This window comes from Telopea speciosissima, chromosome 8 (genome assembly GCF_018873765.1).
Source record: "Telopea speciosissima isolate NSW1024214 ecotype Mountain lineage chromosome 8, Tspe_v1, whole genome shotgun sequence".
Taxonomy (NCBI): Eukaryota; Viridiplantae; Streptophyta; class Magnoliopsida; order Proteales; family Proteaceae; genus Telopea; species Telopea speciosissima.
In genome coordinates, this window is record NC_057923.1 from 57851467 (window position 1) to 57871148 (window position 19682).

At 39.6% G+C, this 19682-nt stretch overlaps 1 protein-coding gene across 1 annotated transcript in view; it reads right to left on the bottom strand.

Moving 5' to 3' along the window:
- LOC122671436 (regulation of nuclear pre-mRNA domain-containing protein 1B-like) overlaps positions 1-19682 on the bottom strand; it is a 77132-nt gene that overhangs the window by 39852 nt on the left and 17598 nt on the right. The window lies entirely within an intron of this gene.

Below are 19682 nucleotides of genomic sequence, written 5' to 3' on the forward strand. Positions count from 1 at the left end.
TAGCAGCAGTAGCAGCAGCGTAATAAGTAGAAGAAGATGATGGAAGGAGGGGGAGGAGGAAGAATAAGAAGATTGAAAAAGCAGTAGCAATGGCAGCCACAACAATTGCCACTGACGAAGAGAAGTTGCAGTGGCCACCGCAATGCCATCATCACTACCATAAAAGAAAAAGAAGAAAGAGGAGGAAGCGTACCTGTTTGAGTTCCAGCACCGCTGCCACTTCCTTCACTGCTGTCACAGCCTCGTCGAGAACAGGCAGCCATAGAATCATGATTCTTTCAATATTGTGGATAGAGCACGTTTGCAGGAGGACGAGTGGTTTTTTCTCCGCTATTCCCCCTGGCCCTCCAGTCCCCGCTTCTAGAATCAATTCGACATTGAGAATGCCTCCCCCCCTCCCCTTTCTTTAATAAGATATTTGTTTATCTTATTTTATATATTAATTCCCTCAACCCCCCCCCCCCTCTTTAATCAGTGTTTGAGGCAGCATCCATCGAGAATGGCCTCAACCCCCTTTCTTTAATAAAATATTTGTTTATCTTATTTTAATTTATTAATATTATATTTTGTTATAACCAAAAGGAACAATCGTAATAAATTAATGTATAAGGCTTTAAAAGTCTTTTGGGACATTTTAAGATTGAAAATGACACATCTTACGAGAATACATTACTAAAATACTAAAGTGCCTAGGCAGACACCTTGTCTCCAAAGCGCTTAGCTGGCCCTCGAATGCCATAGATCGCCTAGCGCTTTGACAACTATGGTAGGCTGGTAGCAAGCATGGTTGATGTTGGTTTTGTTCCTACCATGCTGGTTATTTCCTCTACTATTTTCTATCCATAATTGCTGCTGTTTTCTTTTTTCTTTTTTTAATTGATTTCCTCTTCCTTGAGTTCTGTTTTGGGATTTTTCTCATTTAAAGTCTCTTGTGCCCATTAACCATAGGCATATAAGGGATTTTCATTCCCTTGCCCGCATCACTAAACTTCAACCCTCAAATCGATCACTACACAGAAAATAGATGCTTGTAGAAAAGAGTCCTTGCAGAATTTAAACTCTTCTGGTGACTTTGTGAAGTTGATACTGGTGGTGACAATGTCAGCACCTGAAAACACCCAAACTCCTAAATATGAGCTTAACAGAGAAAGATTTGAAAGAGCAATGAATTCCCCTCTTTTTTCTGTCTCATATGCCCTGTTTTGATGTGTAACCAGATATAAGATCAAACCTGAACCCTGTTAAAATTTGCCACTCCCAACCACACTTATCAGCCTAAGAGTGTTTCCTCTGAGATCCAAAACATCCTTCTCCTTTTGTCTTGTAATCCTCCAATCCATCCTCTTCTGTTTCCTCTGAGACCCAAAACATCCTCCTCTTTCTGTCTTCTAATCCTCCAACCCATCATCTTCTCCTTCTAGGCCTTAATCTCCCACCAACATCCAAGAAACCTACTTCAAGTTTTAGCCCATTCTAATCCTCCAATCCATCATCTTCTCCTTCTAGGCCTTAATCTCCCACCAACATCCAAGAAACCTACTTCAAGTTTTAGCCCATTGTTCTGTCAATATTTTGATACATAACTGACCTTTCTCAGCCCCCTGTTCCCTCCTACATCAGAAAATGGAGCCTGGGGATGCTCCAGGTCCTCAGGGCACAAGTAGTGATATAAAACAATAAAGAGGATTGGTAAGATTAACCCATTAGAACTGTTGAATAATGTACATCAAAATACAGTGGGGGTATTCTGGTCCTTTTGAGTTTTTATTTTATGTTTAATGTACTACCTAGTAAAGTCGGCTAAGCTAGGGGTAATTTTTTCATTAGGATGTAATCCTTGATTTTATAAATATGAGGTTTGCTTGGTCTAATCGATCATTTCAAGCATTACAATACTAATTGTTTTGTTAACATGGCATCAGAGCCAATTCTCTGATCTAGGTTATACAGAACCTTTTTTTTCCATCACTTACCCCTTCCATTCTCTCTTTCTTGATCTCTCTTCTTCTTCTCTCCTTGGTTCTCTCCATCCTTCAAGGGCAGCACTAATGAGGTGATCATATTATGATCTAGATGCTGCCCTCCATCCCACCTCACCATAGATGATCTGAATTTTTTTCAATAGCTGCTGCCTCCCCTCTTCTGCAAATTTTTGGACTGCTTCTATTTATTGAAAATCAATCCTATATCAGTTTGGGAGGTTGATTGTTCACTTTGGAGCTCCACTAGCAAGCTTCGGACAGCATCTATCCACTTACTTCATCAACAATTGAAGACCTCACAAGTTACAGCTTTTTCCCCTATATCGATCTCAATTGTCAGGGTTTTGAAAACCCTGACACTAGATCGATCTTAGGGTTTCAGCCATCTGATTGAGGAGATTTTTTTAGGGAAGCCTTCCCTATCCTATTGGTGCACTCACCTTAATTACAGCCCCTTCTATTGAAGATTTTTGAAGATATTAAGTTCTCCAATTTTTTATCGATGTTGCCATATCGATCTGGTTTTTTGGTCATTAGTGTGGCTGGCTGCATGAACCATGGCTGATTTTGGTAACTTGATCCACTCATTATGTCTGATCTTACTATGGCTACCTCTGGGGGTGATGGTCAGTCAAGGACTGAGTACCTTCCTTACGCTGCTACTATTAAACTTGATGGTACCAATTACTTAATGTGGGCCAGATCTATTTGACTGTGGCTGGAAGAGGACTTACTGGCCATCTTACTAGCACCTCTAAACAGCCACCTGATGAAGATCCCCTTCAGGATCAATGGACTGCTAATGATGCTATGGTTATGTCATTCTTATTGAATTCCATGCATCCTGACCTCTCTAGTCAGTATCTCCTACTTGAAACAGCCACACAAATGTAGACTGCTACCAAGGAAACCTATAGACAATTGGGGAATGATGCTCAAGTATATGAGATCCATAAGACTCTACATGCCACTACACAAAAGTAGTCATCTGTATCTAAATATTATGCTGCCGTCTAGAGCTTATGGCAACAATTGGATCATTACTCTAGTTTCCAGCCTTACGCTGCTGCGGACATTGCTGCCTATCGAAAATATGCGGACCAGATTCGTGTTTATGATTTCTTTGCTGGTCTTAATGCTGAATACAATCCAATTCGTGTGCAAGTTCTTGGTCGGGTTCCTTTCCAACATTGGAGCAATCTTTTGCTTTTGTTCATACTGAGGAGACCCGTCGGGCTGCTATGTTGTTCACTCCTATAGTTGAGAGATCAACTTTACATAATTACATGCTGCTGGTTCCAGCTCTATTCCTACATCAAAGCCTACATCTGAGGATAATACTTCGGCAAAAGAGCCTATAAAGTATGAACATTGCAACAAACCCTATCACACTAAGGCTAATTGGTGGAAATTACATGAGGAAGCCCACTGATTTTGAGGCCAAACGTGGTTGTGGTGAAACTAAAAACAAGACTAATCACACTGATTAGTTGTTTTCATTGAATTGTGTGTGTTCTAAACTTCTAATACTAAATTGTGTAGAATAGGCTATATTTGAGGAAGTGTACGAAAGGGTATGACATATGCTACCAACCTACGGTATAGAACCAAACTACCATTTCGGGTGTGTTTTTTAATCCAATCTAACTCGTCACCACTGTCGACCGTCGCTGTGTCCTCCTGTCCGTCGGTCTATATAAACCCAAAATCTCAAGCGGGCCTCTCTGGTGGCCCAAACGTCTCAAACAGCTTGGCATCCCCTTGATTCTGGTTAAGACAACTGAATGGCAGTGAGTTGCAGTTTGCATCGAAGCCCTACAAGATTTTGCTGGTTCTCTGTTTCCTTGTGTTTTTTGAGCTCGGCAGGTGCGTCGGCATGGAAATTGGTTGCAGCGACTCCCTTCCTGTTCCTATGTGGGATTGTTGCTGCAAATCTCCAGAACCTTTTCTTGCAGTACCCTACCATCTCTTCCCAAACCCCATGTCTATGATATATCTCCCAACCCCAATTCCTAATATCTCTCTACCACCCAACCCCAATCCCTAGTATCCCGCTATGCCCCAATCACCTTCTCCTCACCCTTTCACACCATCCACCACCACCGAAGGCGTGTGGTCCCAAAAAAAATTGTTGAATAACCCCTGACCTTCTCTCTTAAAAAAATGTAACTCCCTGGTCAGAGGACGGAATCAGTGGCATTGTGACTGGGCTTCATACAGTAAGGCTTTTCCTTTAGCACATGTAAGTGGAGATTCGCCGGTTACCCTGGCCTCTACAACGGTTAAGGGTGTCAATCGGTTCAGTTTCGGACATTCGGTTCGGTTCCATGCCTTGATGGTGTGATCCGAAACCAAACCGAGAACCGAGTCGGTTTTGGAAGTGGAAACCGAATCCGAACCTGCTCAGTTCGGCTCGGTTACGGTTCTAATTCGGTTTTCCAATACAGGTCCAATTCAGGTCTAATTCGGTTCTCCAATACGGTTCCATTCTGCTAGGCTGTCAATAGTTGTTGTCTTGCTGTATTCTCAAGAAACTCCATTTGTATAAATAAAATGCTCACAAAACCATAAAGGAACCAGAAATATTAATAAATAAATAAGAATCCAAGTGAGTTGTCTGTTCTTCACTTTCAGATCTTATCTTTCAGCTTACCCATCAATAAAGTCTGAGAAACACATCAAAATTATAGTTCCAAAAGGTAAGGCAAAACCATATAATAAATATTTAAAAAAAAAAAAAGATATAGGGTTTTGGATTTAAGTGTGGTATTCGGTTTGGTTTCAGTTCAAACCACCGGTTTTTTTAACTAAAACCATAATCGAACCGAATTTAATGCACAAATACCAGAACATTCGGTTTGGTTCGATTCAGTTAATTCGGCTCGTTTCGGTTTCGGTTTGGTTTTGAGACCCTTAACTACATAAGATTTTTTTTTTTTTAACTCAATTTAGTTTGGGAACCCCAGGTAACCATTTACTCTTTCCTTGCTTACTGTGTATGCCTTTTCTCATGCTAACATTTATTTTTTAACATAGTTCAAAAACTCGTTTTGTTTCGGTTGAAATTTCAAATATTTCGAGTACTACGGTCGAGTCGAAACAAAATGCAGCATTGAATTGACAAAATGCAATATTTTGAAAATTTCAAAAATTTTGGTCATCTCGTTTCAGAAATCTTGGTAATTTCGGAAATCTCTGTCATTTTGGCATTTTACACCCACAAATGGCCAAAGCAAAACTCATAGAAAAAATGCCATATTTCGACGAAATTTCGGTATTCAAAAATTTCGGTCACACCAAAACACCGAAACGAAACGAGATTTTAAACCTTGTTTTTGAGATAGTATCTTGCTGATTTTGGATTCATTATGTTTTAAGGTTGGGGTCAAGTTTTAAAACCTTTCTACAGTTTACCAGTTCCCTTATGGTGACCTTGTTTATTTGATCTATTATATTTCTAAATATTTCTGCATATTTTATATCATTTCTATATCTATATCTTTGGTGTGTCAGGTAGGCAGCCGGCACTGTATTTTATCCAGCCAATCCTCTTTTGCATGGATCCTTTCTTGTGTTTTTTTTTTTTTATTATTTAGACTATGTCAGTTATTGTGCGACCTTATGCTAGGGCGCCCCCTGTAAATGACGCACTGCATTAGAGCCCGTATGCGGTAACAAGTAGTCAAAGGCTCACATACGGTGGCCGGGTGCGGGTTAAGAAGCTATCCCAAAAACTTAGAATTAGATTAGCATCTTGGAACATTGGTTCCTTAACGGATAAGAACATAGAATTAATTGATGTAATGAAGAGAAGATTGATTAATATTGCATGTATTCAAGAGAATAGATGAAAGGATAAGAAAGCTAAGGAGTTAGACGACTTTAAACTGTGGTATACGACTGTGGTATACGAGGGATCAAAGTAATAGAAGTGGAGAGGGCATAGTAGTGGATAAAGCTTTAAAGAACGATGTAGTGGATGTTAAAAGACTTGGAGACAGCATTATATGCATCCAACTTCTGTTAGAGAAAGAGGTAGTCAATATTACCAGTGCTTATGCTCCCCAGGTAGGATTGGACGAAAGTAGTAAGTTACAATTCTGGGAACACTTGGATGGATTAGTGCAAGATATTAGTCTAGGAGAAAAGATTATAATAGGGGGTGATATGAATAGTCGTGTAGGGAGAGATCGTAGAGGCTATGAAAGTGTACATGGAGGTTATGGATTGGTGAAAAAAATGAGGGTGTCTAAGTTTTGGATTTTGCTGTTGCTTATGATTTGTCCATTGTAAACACCTACTTGGAAAGAGAGAGGAGAATTTAGTCACCTACAGAAGTGGACATCATAATAGCCAAATAAATTTCTTCCTAACTAGAAGGTCTAACTGATTGACTTGTAAGGACTATAAAGTTATCCCAGGAAGAGCTTAACCACTCAACATAGATTGGTGGTCATGGATATGTGTCTCATCATGCAGGATCGTAAGATAGGGGACCTTCCTACCCTAAGGTAAAGTGGTAGAACTTGAAAGAAGACTCCTTGAAGTCTTTTACTAACAAAGTGGTCAAACATGGAAAGGGGGGCTTGGAGGGAGATACTAATTTGATGTGGAATGAGATGTCTACGTGTATTAAGAAGGTGGCTAAAGTGATCCTAGAAGAATCGAAAGGAAAATGGCATCCTCCGAGGGCAACTTGGTGGTAGGACGATGAGGCATAGTTGTCACGGCGTCTCGGCGACCCAACGCGTTGGAGAGGGTCCAAATTTGAGGCGACACCAAGTAGGTGACCAAGGTACCCGCCTAGTCGACGCCTAGGCAACACCTTGACAACTATGCAATGAGGTCCAAGCAGCCATCAAGACTAAGAAAGCTAGTTTCAAGGAATGGCAAAGGACTAAGGATGTAAAAGATTTAAAAAGGTATAAATCTGCTAGAAATGAAGCTAAAAGATTGTGGGGAATGCAAGGGCAAAGAAATATGAAGATCTCTATAACAACCTGAACACCAAAGAGGGGGGGAAAGCATCTTAGATGCATTAAAAGTGATGATCGTAGAGTCCTAGTAAGGGATGAGGACATTGAGGAGAGATGGAATCGTTATTTCTACAGTCTACTTAATGAAACCAATCCAAGTTATATTAACTACACATCAAGTCACCTGTTGGAGGTATATTCGTAAAATTAGGGATTCTAAAGTAAAAGAAGCACTAAGAAAGATGATGTTGATGTATACATTTACGCTGCCCTTCCCTAACAGTTCGAGCTTTTAGGTGAAACAGTAGCAAACATGGTATTAGAGCAGGGAGGTCATGTGTTCGACCCCTGGGAAGTGAATCGGAAGGTTTTTTCCGACATTTCTTCTCCCCAGGTGCCATGTGATCTTGGCCACGTGCAGGGACCATGTGATCTTGGCCTGCACGTGCGGGGGAGTGTTGATGTATACATTTACGCTGCCCCTCCCTAACAATTCGAGCTTTTAGGTGAAACGACAGCGAACAGATGAATATATCCAAGCCTCCAAACCCAGATGGAGTCCCTATAGAAGTGTGGAAAAGTTTAGGAATCTGTAGCTTAGCTTGGTTAAGTAGCTGTTAAATAAGATTTTGTGCATGGAGAGAATGTCAGATGATTAGAGGAGAAGCATTGTGGTCCCGATTTACAAAAATAAAGGCAATATCCAAAGTTGCAACAGCTATTGAGGCATAAAATTAATGAGTCATACTATGAAATTATGATAGAAGGTTATTGAAAGACACCTGAGAAAAGAAACCACTATTTCGGAGAACCAATTTGGTTTTATAGCAGGAAGATTAACAACAAAAGCTATCTACCTACTTAGGAGACTCATGGAAAGATTTAGATAGAGCAAGAAGAATCTCCATATGGTTTTTATTGACCTAGAGAAAGCTTATGACAAAGTTCCTCGAGAGCTACGGAGGAGAAATGTTTCAAGTAAATATGTCGACATAATAAAAGATATGTATGATGATATGGTGACTAGTGTAAGAACCGTGGGAGGTCAAGGTAGTGAATTCCCAATTACAGTTGGGTTACATCAAGGATCAGCATTAAGCCCTTTTCTGTTTGCGCTTATCATGGATGAGTTAACCAGAGACATCCAAGGAGAGGTTCCTTGCTGCATGCTTTTTGCAAATGACATTGTTTTGGTGGATGAGACAAAAATTGGAATTAATACCAAACTGGAGTTATAGAGATCAACCTTGGAATCAAAAGCTTTTAAGATAAGTAGAACGAAGACGGAGTACATGGTTTGTATTTTGTAACTTTAGCAACTCTAGGACGGATAGTGAGGGGGAGAAAATTGATGAGATGGAGATTCCGCAAAGTAACCATTTTAGGTATCTAGGATCAATCATTAGTAAGGAATGTGATATAGAAGATCATGTCTAACAAAGGATTAAAGTAGGATGGATGAAGTGGAGAGGTCCATGCAAAGTGTTATGTGATTGACGGATCCTGTTAAAGCTTAAAGGAACATTTTATAGGACAGTCATAAGACCGGCTATGATGTATGGTGCGGAGTGTTGAGCAGTTAAGAAGCGTCCTATAGATAAGCTAAGTATAGCTCAGATGAGGATGTTGAGATGGATGAGTAGCAAAACCAAGAAGGATAAAATAAGGAATGATCATATTAGAGCTGGTTTGGTGGGAGTAGCCCCAACTCAAGGTAAGCTTTGAGAAACTCAGGATGTTGAAGGGCGCATGCTTTTTTGGCCAAGTCTTGAGGCCACGAATGGGATTTATGAATTTAGCAGAGGTATCTTACAAGCGTTCATCGTTTGGGAACTATGGAAAGAGAAACAATCACAGAGAGAAACAATCACAGGCATAGGGAGGCTATCCATTCAGCCTCTACAATAATTGAGAAGGTTAAGTCTTGGAATAGGGAGCTTCCTTATCCATCAAAGTTCACAAAATTTTTGACAATGAAAGATGAGCTGGTATTGCAGGTATTTCAATTATGCCCTCCCCCTAGTGTTAGGAAAATGTCGTTGCCGATCTACTGGGGCCCCCATTTAATTTGGTGAAATTATATGGGGATGGCGCTAGTAATGGGAACCCAGGGGTTAGTGAAGGTGGAGGAATCATTCGGGACCAGAATGTTGGGCTGATTGCGGCCTTCTCCAATTTTTATGAGGTTTACACTAATTCGATGGCTGAAATGAAAGCCTTGCTCGATGGCCTGAGGTTATGTGTTGAGTTGGGGTATGTACTGTGTTATGTTAATTCAGATTCGGCAACCATTGTGCGGTTTGTGACTCAAAGAAAATGCCATTAATGGAGCTGCTGGTACTGGTTTCATGAAGTTCTATCTCTATTTGACTTGCTGGGAGCCACCATCGAATTCAATTACAAAGAAAGCAATCGGGCTGTTGACTTTTTGGCAAATCTTTCTTGTGGGTCAATGCGTAATTCCTTATTCGATTCTGATCATGAGTTACCTCAAAACTTGGGCTGCATTTTATGGGAAGACAAAGCTGGATTACCAGTCTTTAGAATGTAAATTTTGTCTTTTCGTTTATTTTTCTGCTTGGGGTGGTTTACTTTTTAGCTCTGTGAGAGCGAGTGCTTTGTTTCCCTTGGGTAGGGGTAAGGCGGGTTATGCCCCCCCTGGTTGTATCTTGGATTCATATCGTTTTATTTCAATAAAGCTTAGAGGCTGCCCCGTGTCCCAGACAATATTCGGGTTAAAAAAAAGGTGGCATGGCCATGTTCAACGGAGGCCTTCAGATGCTCTAGCTCGAAGGAGTGATTTGATTCATGTCAATAACAACGAATGAATAAAGAAGAAATGAGAAGAGAAAAAGAGAGAAGAAGATAGGCTGCAATTCTTGGGGAGAACAACTAAATTAGTTGAACTCCCCCTTACCACCGAATATATTAGATTAGGTAAAGCAAAACACAAAATAACATAAACACCCCAAAATATCCCTAACTAACATCTCGAGTTACTGTTCACTGAACAATGTACGGTACTATTCACGTGAACAGTATCCAAAGCATATTAACACTCCCCCTCAAGCTAGAGCATAGATGTTAATGATGCCTAGCTTGTTACAAATGTAATCAATTCTCCCACTCCCTAAAGACTTAGGAAAAACATCAGCAAATTGATCTCCTGTGTGAACATGTTGTGGAGCAATGAGACCTTGTTGTAGCTTTTCCCGAACAAAATATTGTCCTCTCATGGAACACTGGGGTAGTAGCAATATGGATAGCAGCTTAATTGTCACACCATAACTGCATAGGAGACTTGTCAACAAAGTTCAATTCAACCAACAACTGCTTCACCCACATCAACTCATATGTAACTTGTTCCATAGCCCGCTATTCCGACTATACACTTAATCTAGCCACTACTGGCTGCTTCTTGCTCTTCCAAGACACCAAATTTCCACCCACAAAGACACAATAATCAGTAGTAGACCTCCTATCAACAGGAGACCCAGCCCAATCAACATCACAAAAACCCTCAACACGTCTGTGACCATGATCAGAGTAAAGTAGACCACAACCTAGAGCCTTCTTGAGATATCTCAAAATCCGAATCACAGCATCCCAATGCGATGTCCTGGGAGAAGACAGAAACTGACTCACTACCCTGACTGAAAAAGCAATGTCTGGTCAAGTCACAGTGAGATAATTCAGCTTGCCGATAAGTCTTCGATACTTTCCTGGATCCTCTAGAACACCACCACCTTCGCTTGTAAGCTTCAAATTAGGGTCCATTGGAGTATCCAAAGGTTTAGACCCAAGCATACATGTTTCTGTAAGCAGGTCTAGAACATATTTTCTCTGAGAAAGAGAAATGCCTTTGCTTGATTGAGCAACTTCAACACAAAGAAAATACTTCAATTTGCCAAGGTCCTTAGTCTGAAACTTATGTTGTAAATGCACCTTCAACTGCTTGATGCCTTCAACATCACACCAGTGATGACTATATCATCCACATACACCACCAAAAATAGTCTACCAGCCTTGGTATGACGGTAGAACACCGAATGGTCACTACCACACCGAAACAGCCCAATTTCCAGAACAACATCAAAGAATCTCCCAAACCAGGCTCTAGGAGATTGCTTCAGACCATACAATGACTTCTTGAGTTTGCAAACCAGACCAAACTCCCCCTGAGGAACAAACCCAGGGGGTTGCTCCATATAAACCTCCTCATGAAGATCTCCGTGAAGAAAAGCATTCTTCACATCCAACTGATATAATGGCCAGTGGTGGGAAGCTGCAAGGGAGATCAAAAATCGAACAAATGCAAGCTTGGTAACAGGGGAAAAGGTGTCTAAATAATCAACCCCATAAACCTGGGTATAACCCTTTGCCACCAAACGAGCCAAAGAACCATCAAGGTTCACCTTAACAACATACACCCACCGACAACCAACAATTGTCTTACACTCTTACCAAAAGGTAAGGGGACCAAATCCCAGGTGTGATTAGCCTCCAAAACCGCCAATTCCTTCTCCATAGCTATCCTCCAGCCAGATTGCTAGAATGAGATAATGCCTCCAAAACAGACTTGGGTGGAGGATAAGACTCAATTGTAGAAAGGCAAGTATGAAAGCTAGCAGATAAACCAGTATAAGAAACAAAGTTAGATAAAGGATGTTGGGTACAACTACAAACACCCTTTCGAAGAGCAACACGAATATCAAGATCAAAAGTGGGAACACTTAACTAAGGAACCGGGTTTGTAGACGAAGTAGATGCTGGAGGTTCTCTAAAGGCCGGGGGTGTTGCATCAACATGAGGACGACAAACAAAAGTGAACCGAACAGGAGGAGGAGCCAGCCGAACAGGAAGAGGAGGTGGAGACGTAATAGCAACCGGTGGAACCTGTGAAAAAGACTGTTGCATAACATATAAAGGAAGATCATTGACCAATTCAGACAAAACAAAAGACTCATCATTATAAGAGGTGGACTCAAAGAAGGAAACATCGGCGGAGACAAAATACTTGTGGAGTACAGGGGAATAGCACCGATAACCTTTTTTGAGTGCGCGAATATCCCAAGAAAGTAAATTTAATGGCCTTGAGATCTAACTTCGACAAACTTAGACGATGATCACGAATAAAGCAAACACAACCAAAAATACGACGAGGTAAGACAAACAGTGGTTCAGACGGAAAAAGAAGAGACTAGGACAGAAGACGGCTTGCGACTTATAAGTAGGTAATCAAAACAGCATCAGCCCAAAAAACCTTTGGTACTTTCATTTCAAAAAGAATGGAACGGGTCACCTCCATCAAATGTCTATTCTTCTGTTCAGCCACACCGTTTTGTTATGTGTCTGAATAAGAAGACTGGTGTAACATACCACGATCAGCCATAAAAGAATTGAAGGGTGCTGAAAAGTACTCCATTGCATTGTCACTACGTAAAACACGAATAGATATATTGAATTGAGTTTGAATTTCAGTAACAAATGCACGAAAAATTGAAAGTAACTCGGAACGATTTTTCATTAAATAAATCCATGTGACTCTTGAATAGTCATCAACAAAAGTAACAAAATATTTGAATCCCAACTTAGAAGTGACAGGACAAAGGCCCTATACGGCCAAACATTAGAATGCATTAAAAAAAAGGGTCCATACACCGTTTATTGACTCTAGGGGAATAACTCACATGGTGGAGTTTTCCAAACTGACACGACTCACACTCTAAATGAGAAAGAGAAAGAAAGCAAGAATCTAATTTTTGTAAGCTCTGCAAAGACAGATGTCCCAACCGACAGTGAACTTGGTGTGGAAACAAAACACTGGAACATGCAACTAAAGGAGAGTCTTTAAGTAGATACAACCATAGTTGTCAAGGCGCCTTGGCCGCCTGCTTGGTTCCGCCTTGAATTTGGACCCTCTTCAACGCCTTGGGTCGCCGAGACACCGTGACAGCTATGGATACAACCCCCCTTTCTCACGTCCACTACCAAACATCTTTATTGTAAGATCCTGAAAAACAGAATCAAGATAGAATGTCATTGAACAATTATAAGCTTAGTAAGCTTACTGACAAAAATCATGTTAAAAAGAAAATCAGGTAAATGAAGGACAGAAGACAATGATAAAGATTTATTTGGACAGACAGTACCGGTGCCATTAACTTTGGCTAAGGAACCATCAGCTAATGTAACACTAGATTCAGAAGAATGAAAAGAAAAAAAGGTTATCTGACACACCAGACATACGATCAGACGCACCTGAATCAATGATCCAGGGGCAAGAAGATGACAAACAGGCAATGGCATTACCGTTCTGGACAAAAGTAGTTGTGGAGGATGTAGAGGGCTGAGAAATCTAAAACTGTGTGAACCATGCATAATCCTCATCAAATAGTCTCACCATCTTACCTTCAGAATATGGAACAGAAGATTCGGTACTAGCTGCTGAATTAGCATACTGCTATTGTGGTGGTTTGCCATGAAGCTTCCAACAAAAGCGCTGGATATGTCCTGGATGATCATAGTGGTTACAAGTCTTTACTGAACCAAAGTAATCAGAATTTTGTGAACCTGAATTAGAACTTCCACCATTAAAACCTCCATCATTACCTCTTCCACCACCACTGCGGCCACCACAACGGCCTCCACTGCCTTTTCCTTAGCCAAAGGCAACAAGGGTTGAACTATCACCAGTGATAGGTGTAGACTCATGAGAACTTTCACGGGAGACTCGAAGAACACGTGAAAATGTCTCTGCAAGAGAGGCTACCTTATCAACTCCAAGAATACTAGAACGAACTGAGTCATACTCTGCACCTAGTCCTCCCAAGAACAGCATAACCACGAGTTGTTCTCGCTGGTCCTGCATCTTTTGCACATCAGAATTAATGGGCAGCAATGCATTTAACTCTTCATACATTCGTTTATGATCAGAAAAATATTGGGTCAATGGACGACCCTTTCTATCTGCACGATGAAACTCCTGTGACAGCTCATAAATGCAAGACAGATTATTTTGACCTCAATACAGCATATGAAGATAATCCCATAACTCCTTCACAGTATCTATATGGGTCACCAAGTCAACAATTTGGGAATCCATATCGTTCAACATCTGTCCCAGTATGCGTGCTTCTACAACTTCCCATGCTTCATCATCTTTTGGTTTGGCCCTTGTAAGATGTTTTTGTTGATCACGGCCAGTCAAAACTAACTAAACTATTTTCTTCCACTGTTGAATGTTGGTTATGCCTTCCAACTTCTTCTCTGTAATTCTGTTGGAAGAAGCCGATACAACCTCAACAACAACAGCCTTGATTCCTTGTTTGAATCACCCATCACAATCAATAAAAATAGAAATCACAATTTCAATTCCACCAAAGAGCAGAAATCGAACCACAAAAATATAGAAATCAATTCACCAGCCAGAAAATAACCGAAATTCGATCCTTCAACAACAAAAAATCGATTCAGGAAAAGACCTGAAAATTTCCTTCTGAAAGTGAAACCTGAATTTCTTCCAAAGGAGGGGCAGCAATCGAACCCCAATCTCTGATCCTGAATCGATATAAATCATACAAAAAATGAGACCTAGTTCTTTTATATGTTCACGAACTAGTCTCAAATAACTCCACAAAAACGCAGCATAGGGTGATGCAGCCCCTTCAAACTGAGACCACGAAAAGCTTCAAAACTGAGATCTTCAAATCGCAATACCTTGTGTGTAATCTGAGAGTAATAAAGAAGGTCCTAGGAGATTAAATCGATTCCTAAGAACCTAGCTCTGATACCATGTCAATAACAACAAATGAATAAAAAAGAAAAGAAAAGAGAGGAGAAGAGAGAAGAAGATAGGCTGCAATCCTAGGGGAGAACCACCAAATTAGTTGACTCCCCCTTACCACCGAATATATTAGATTAGGTAAAGCAAAACACAAATAACATAAAAACCTCCAAAATACCCCTAACTAAGTACTCTCATCTCGAGTTACTGTTTACATGAACAGTGTACGGTACTGTTCACATGAACAATGTACAGTACTGTTCACATGAACAACGTACGATACTGTTCACGTGCACAGTACCCAAAGCACATTAACAATTCAGATTGAAGGAGCTAGAAGAACTAGGGGAAGACCTAAAATGACCCTAGGAGAAATGGTGAGGAAAGACATACATAGTTTAGACCTTGTTTCAAGTATGACGTTGAATAGAGCTAATTGGAGGGCAAGGATCCGTGTAGCCAACCCCAGCTAGTTTCAGACTGATTTGTAGTTGTGTTGTGTTCATTTTCTTTTACTTTTATTATTAATATTTTGTCTTCACAAGGACCCATGTAGCCAATCCCATTTAATTGGGATAAGGCTGGGTGGTTGTTGTTGTTGTTGTTGTTATTGTACAGGTTCCAATATGTTTAGAAATGTTTAATTAGGACTTCCTTGAACTTTCTGGCCAAAATATGATCATTTAACCACCGAAATGGCCAGGCAAAACATGCAAAGTATCAGTCGGATTTCAATTAGAACCCGAAATATTTTGGGTTTCAACCATGGTCAAAACCGAAATCCCAAATCTTGTTCCCAACTATATAGGGATGAAGAAAGAAAACATTATTATATCAAACATTATATGGAAAAGAAAAAAATATTAAGACAGCCTATACTAGTTTGGGACACAGAAGGCAAAACAAGTTAAATTTAGGAAAAATTACAAGAATACTCAAATTTGAGTTTCAGATTACTAAATTATCCACCTAACCTATCCTCTAACTAAATCACTCAAAATAAGTTTGGGTATTACATAACTACCCCAAAGCAGTGCCCTTCATCACCCATCTACAGTTTTTGTTACATTTTTTCTCTCCAGTTTCTGCTTCCTCCTCTCTCCCATCACCACCTCCAACCCTTAGTCGGACAGAAACCAGATTCCTTCCCCCCCCCTCTTTCCCCATCGATACCCTTTCTCCATCGGTTTTGCCCATAACTTCTCCCTGCTCAACGGCTGAAGGTCTTTCCTGCGACTCTCTCTCACTTCCAAGGTTGATTGTGTTGGATAATAAATTAAAAATAAATAAAAAAATTGGGAGAGTGGGAGATGCTAAAACACAAATGGGAGCTTCAGCAACCTCCTTGGTAGAGGGGTTCTACAGGATTTAATGAAAATATTTATTAAAAAGAAAAGGCAAAGCGAAACACTGGTGAACAGGCATTGGACATGGCTATTGCTGCAAATCCGGCATCAAGCGTCGGATTCAACAAGAAATACCCAAAGAAAATCCCCCAGAGAGAGCGTGTGACAAACCGATCTTACACACCGGCTATCTGTACACATCCGACAGTGAGTGGGATTCAAAAGGAAATCCCCCAAATAAAATTCAATAAGAAAGAGACCGGATGTGAGAAAACAAACCAGCACCAGACACTGACCATCTCTGCAAATCCTACATTGAGCATCGCAGGTGTCCATCTCAGCAAATCCAGCATTGAACATCGGATTCAATTGGAACCCCCCCCCCAAAAAAAATCCAAGAGAGAGATAAAGTTACAGAAGTTAAAACTTGTCGATCAACTCTTGAGTCAGAGGCTCTGACTACCTTGCAACACTCATCCAACATCAGCTCTGTGTATTCTCCCCCCCCCCCCTTTTCTTTCAATCGTTTGGTAATATATTTTTATTCACCAAAAAAAACACCAGCTGTGTGCAGATAGATATCGAGCGACCACCGCTGCCGTTGATGGAGAATATGCCACGCATCTCATCTCTTATTCGTTGCATGCATCACCAACTCCCCTGAAAGATTGGAACACTGAAAATAAGATGAACAGGTGAAAATGGAATTAATTTTCCATCATCACCACCACCTAAAGCTGACGATTGTCACCACCTCGATTGCCCATAAGAACTGGTAATCTCTTTTGCTCATATGGTTTTCAGTCATTCCGAGTCGAAACTGATGTGGGTTTTGGCATTTGGAGATTGATTTCTCAATTTTAAATTTTACTGCCTCTCATTCTGTCTCTGTTTTCGTTGTTCTCAATGCTTAGCAAATTCAAGATAAATAAAAAAAAAAATTTGAAGACAAAGAGCTTGAAACGCTGTTGGATGAGATCGCTCATGCAACATCTCTCAATCTTCGTTACCTCCATTAACAACATAGCCATCACGTACATGTTCATGGTGACCATGGTCACGGTTCTACAGCGGCTCAGAGAATTTATGGCCTATGTAAGGATATGGGGAAAATTTGTCCAATTGGTAGGGATAAGGTATAGCATGTACAGTTTTGGGAAGTTGTGTAATACAAAAAGTTATTTTGAGTAATCTAGTTAGAGGAAAGATTGGACGGGTAATTTGGTAAGCTGAAATTCAAATTTGAGTAATCTTGTAATTTTCACATAAATTTATCATTGGATAGATAGAACACCATTTTGATCATTTACATGTTAAATTTCAAGGTCCATCACAACCATATAATCACCATCAAGTAGGTTTTCTCCTTTGAAATTTTTGCCAATAAATCAGTGGAGGGTAAACATGGTAAACATAGTTGTCAAGCAGGCAAGGCGACCCAAGGCGTTGGAGGGGTGTCTAAGTGCTTAGGCGACAAGGCGCCTGCCTAGGCGTCGCCTAGGCGCCCCCAAGTGTTATTTTTTATTTTCCCCTTTTCTAACATTATTTAGTATGCTACAATATATACCTAATATCATCAAAAATCAACATTAAGCCTCCTCAAGTCATCAAAAATCAACATTAAGCCACATCAAGTCATCAAAAATCAACATTAAGTCACACCAAGTCATCAAAAATCAATATTAAGCCACATCAAGTCATCAAAAATCAACATAGAACTAGAAGACAACAAAACTGAAGAAGCAAACTATTGGAAGTTTGAAACAATCAAACATACATTTGGTTTATACTAGTCTCACTTTTGGTTTATACTGTTCTTACAAAATATGAACTTATCTATAAGTAATTAACTCTCGATTTAGAGAAATGTTCTTGTTCTCTAAGAAGTTTGACCAGTCAGATGATTTTATTTTTACACGAGACTTTTAGTATTACGTAGAGTGGTAGAGCACAAAACCAGCTTTCCAACAAATCCAAAACTGCTTAAATCTGATTTATATTGAAGAAGTTATGTTCCGGTCAAACCTTATTTAGTATGCGCGAATGCTATCAAAATCGCTCTGAATGAAAATATTTTTTTAGATATCAAAACAAATGAATATATTACCACACTTTTGGTTTTTCGCAATGTTTTACCATATTAAGCTTTATTAATTTTTTAGATTTGAGAAAAACCCTAGCATTAGAAAGTTGAAAATTTCACATACCGTCGAAAATCCAATTTTTGTTCTTGAACTGGGGGGGTTGACTTTTTATCCATTTGGAATTTTATTTTTTAACTATTTTTATTAGAATCAAATAGGGGGTAATTGCTTATTTATGAATAATATCTTAAGTAACTTAAATGATATTTGGCATAAATAAGTGCCAAAATTGGGTTCGATCCCAATAAAACCAGTGCAAGGCACCTTGCAATAAGGCGACAGTAGCCTAGACCCCTACAAAATCTCCTTGACAACTATGATGGTAAATTCTATTCGTTTATTCTATTACACAGATAGGGAAACATGAAGACTACCATCTGTCAAATTATGAAGATAAATTCACTCACATTTATGCCTATCATTTATTAAATCTTTTCCCATCAGCTCCTCATATCTAGATCAAATTGACCTTTAAATTGTGCCAAATAGTGCCAAATAGTGCCAAATCGGCAATACATCAACAAAATCTGGACTCAAGCTAAGCCACCATATGAAAAATATGGTTGTGCCTGTGTGATATATAACAAAATGGAACCTCATCACAAAACTGGACGTTTCTAACTGTTCATGACGTAGCAAGATTGTTTCACTTATTCACTAGATTGACCATGTGGGGAGCTTTTGGCTTCATGTCAATGGTATGACCCGTCATGTACTGAACTTTTACAGTTCAGTACCAGGAACTTTTACATGTTTTACTCCTCGCTTCGCAGCCATTTAATTGAACTGTCCAAAAAGTTGACTTCTCAACGATATTTGAGAGCATTGAATTGCCAGGTGGAAAAATCTGCTTGCGACCATGTTAGATGGGCACAGTTGTGGAAATAAAAACGAACACAAACATGCTGTGTAAAACTTGGCAAAGCTCAAAAAACCAGGATTCGAGGATGCATGAGCTATAAATTTTTATCTTTGTAAGTATTTTCAAGTTACTGCCATATGGTATAATAAAGTACTAAGGTACAGATCAAATTCTTTACATTTATGTACATGTAGTTAATTACTTTTATTGTCTTTGCATATAATGTTTAGTTTAAGGGTGGTCAAGATTACCTTCTCATATCATATAAACATCCAACAATTATTACAAGAGATCAACTATAATGTGATTTGTGTATGTAACCAAGTTACAAAGACTGATGATCCCAACCAAAAAAAAAAAACCTCTTTTGGGGTAAAAAAATTAATTCTATTTTACTAGAAGATTCAATGTAGGGGCAGTTTAAAATATTATCATCTTGTAAATAACTCTATAAGCACTATCAAAGAAGATGAAACTACTCATGCCTCTATACAAGGTTGTAGTGGTTCTTTTGTGTGTGTGGTAGTAGAGGAAGTGATGGTGGTGCTCGTGATAATAGTAGATGTGACATGAATAACATTCCATG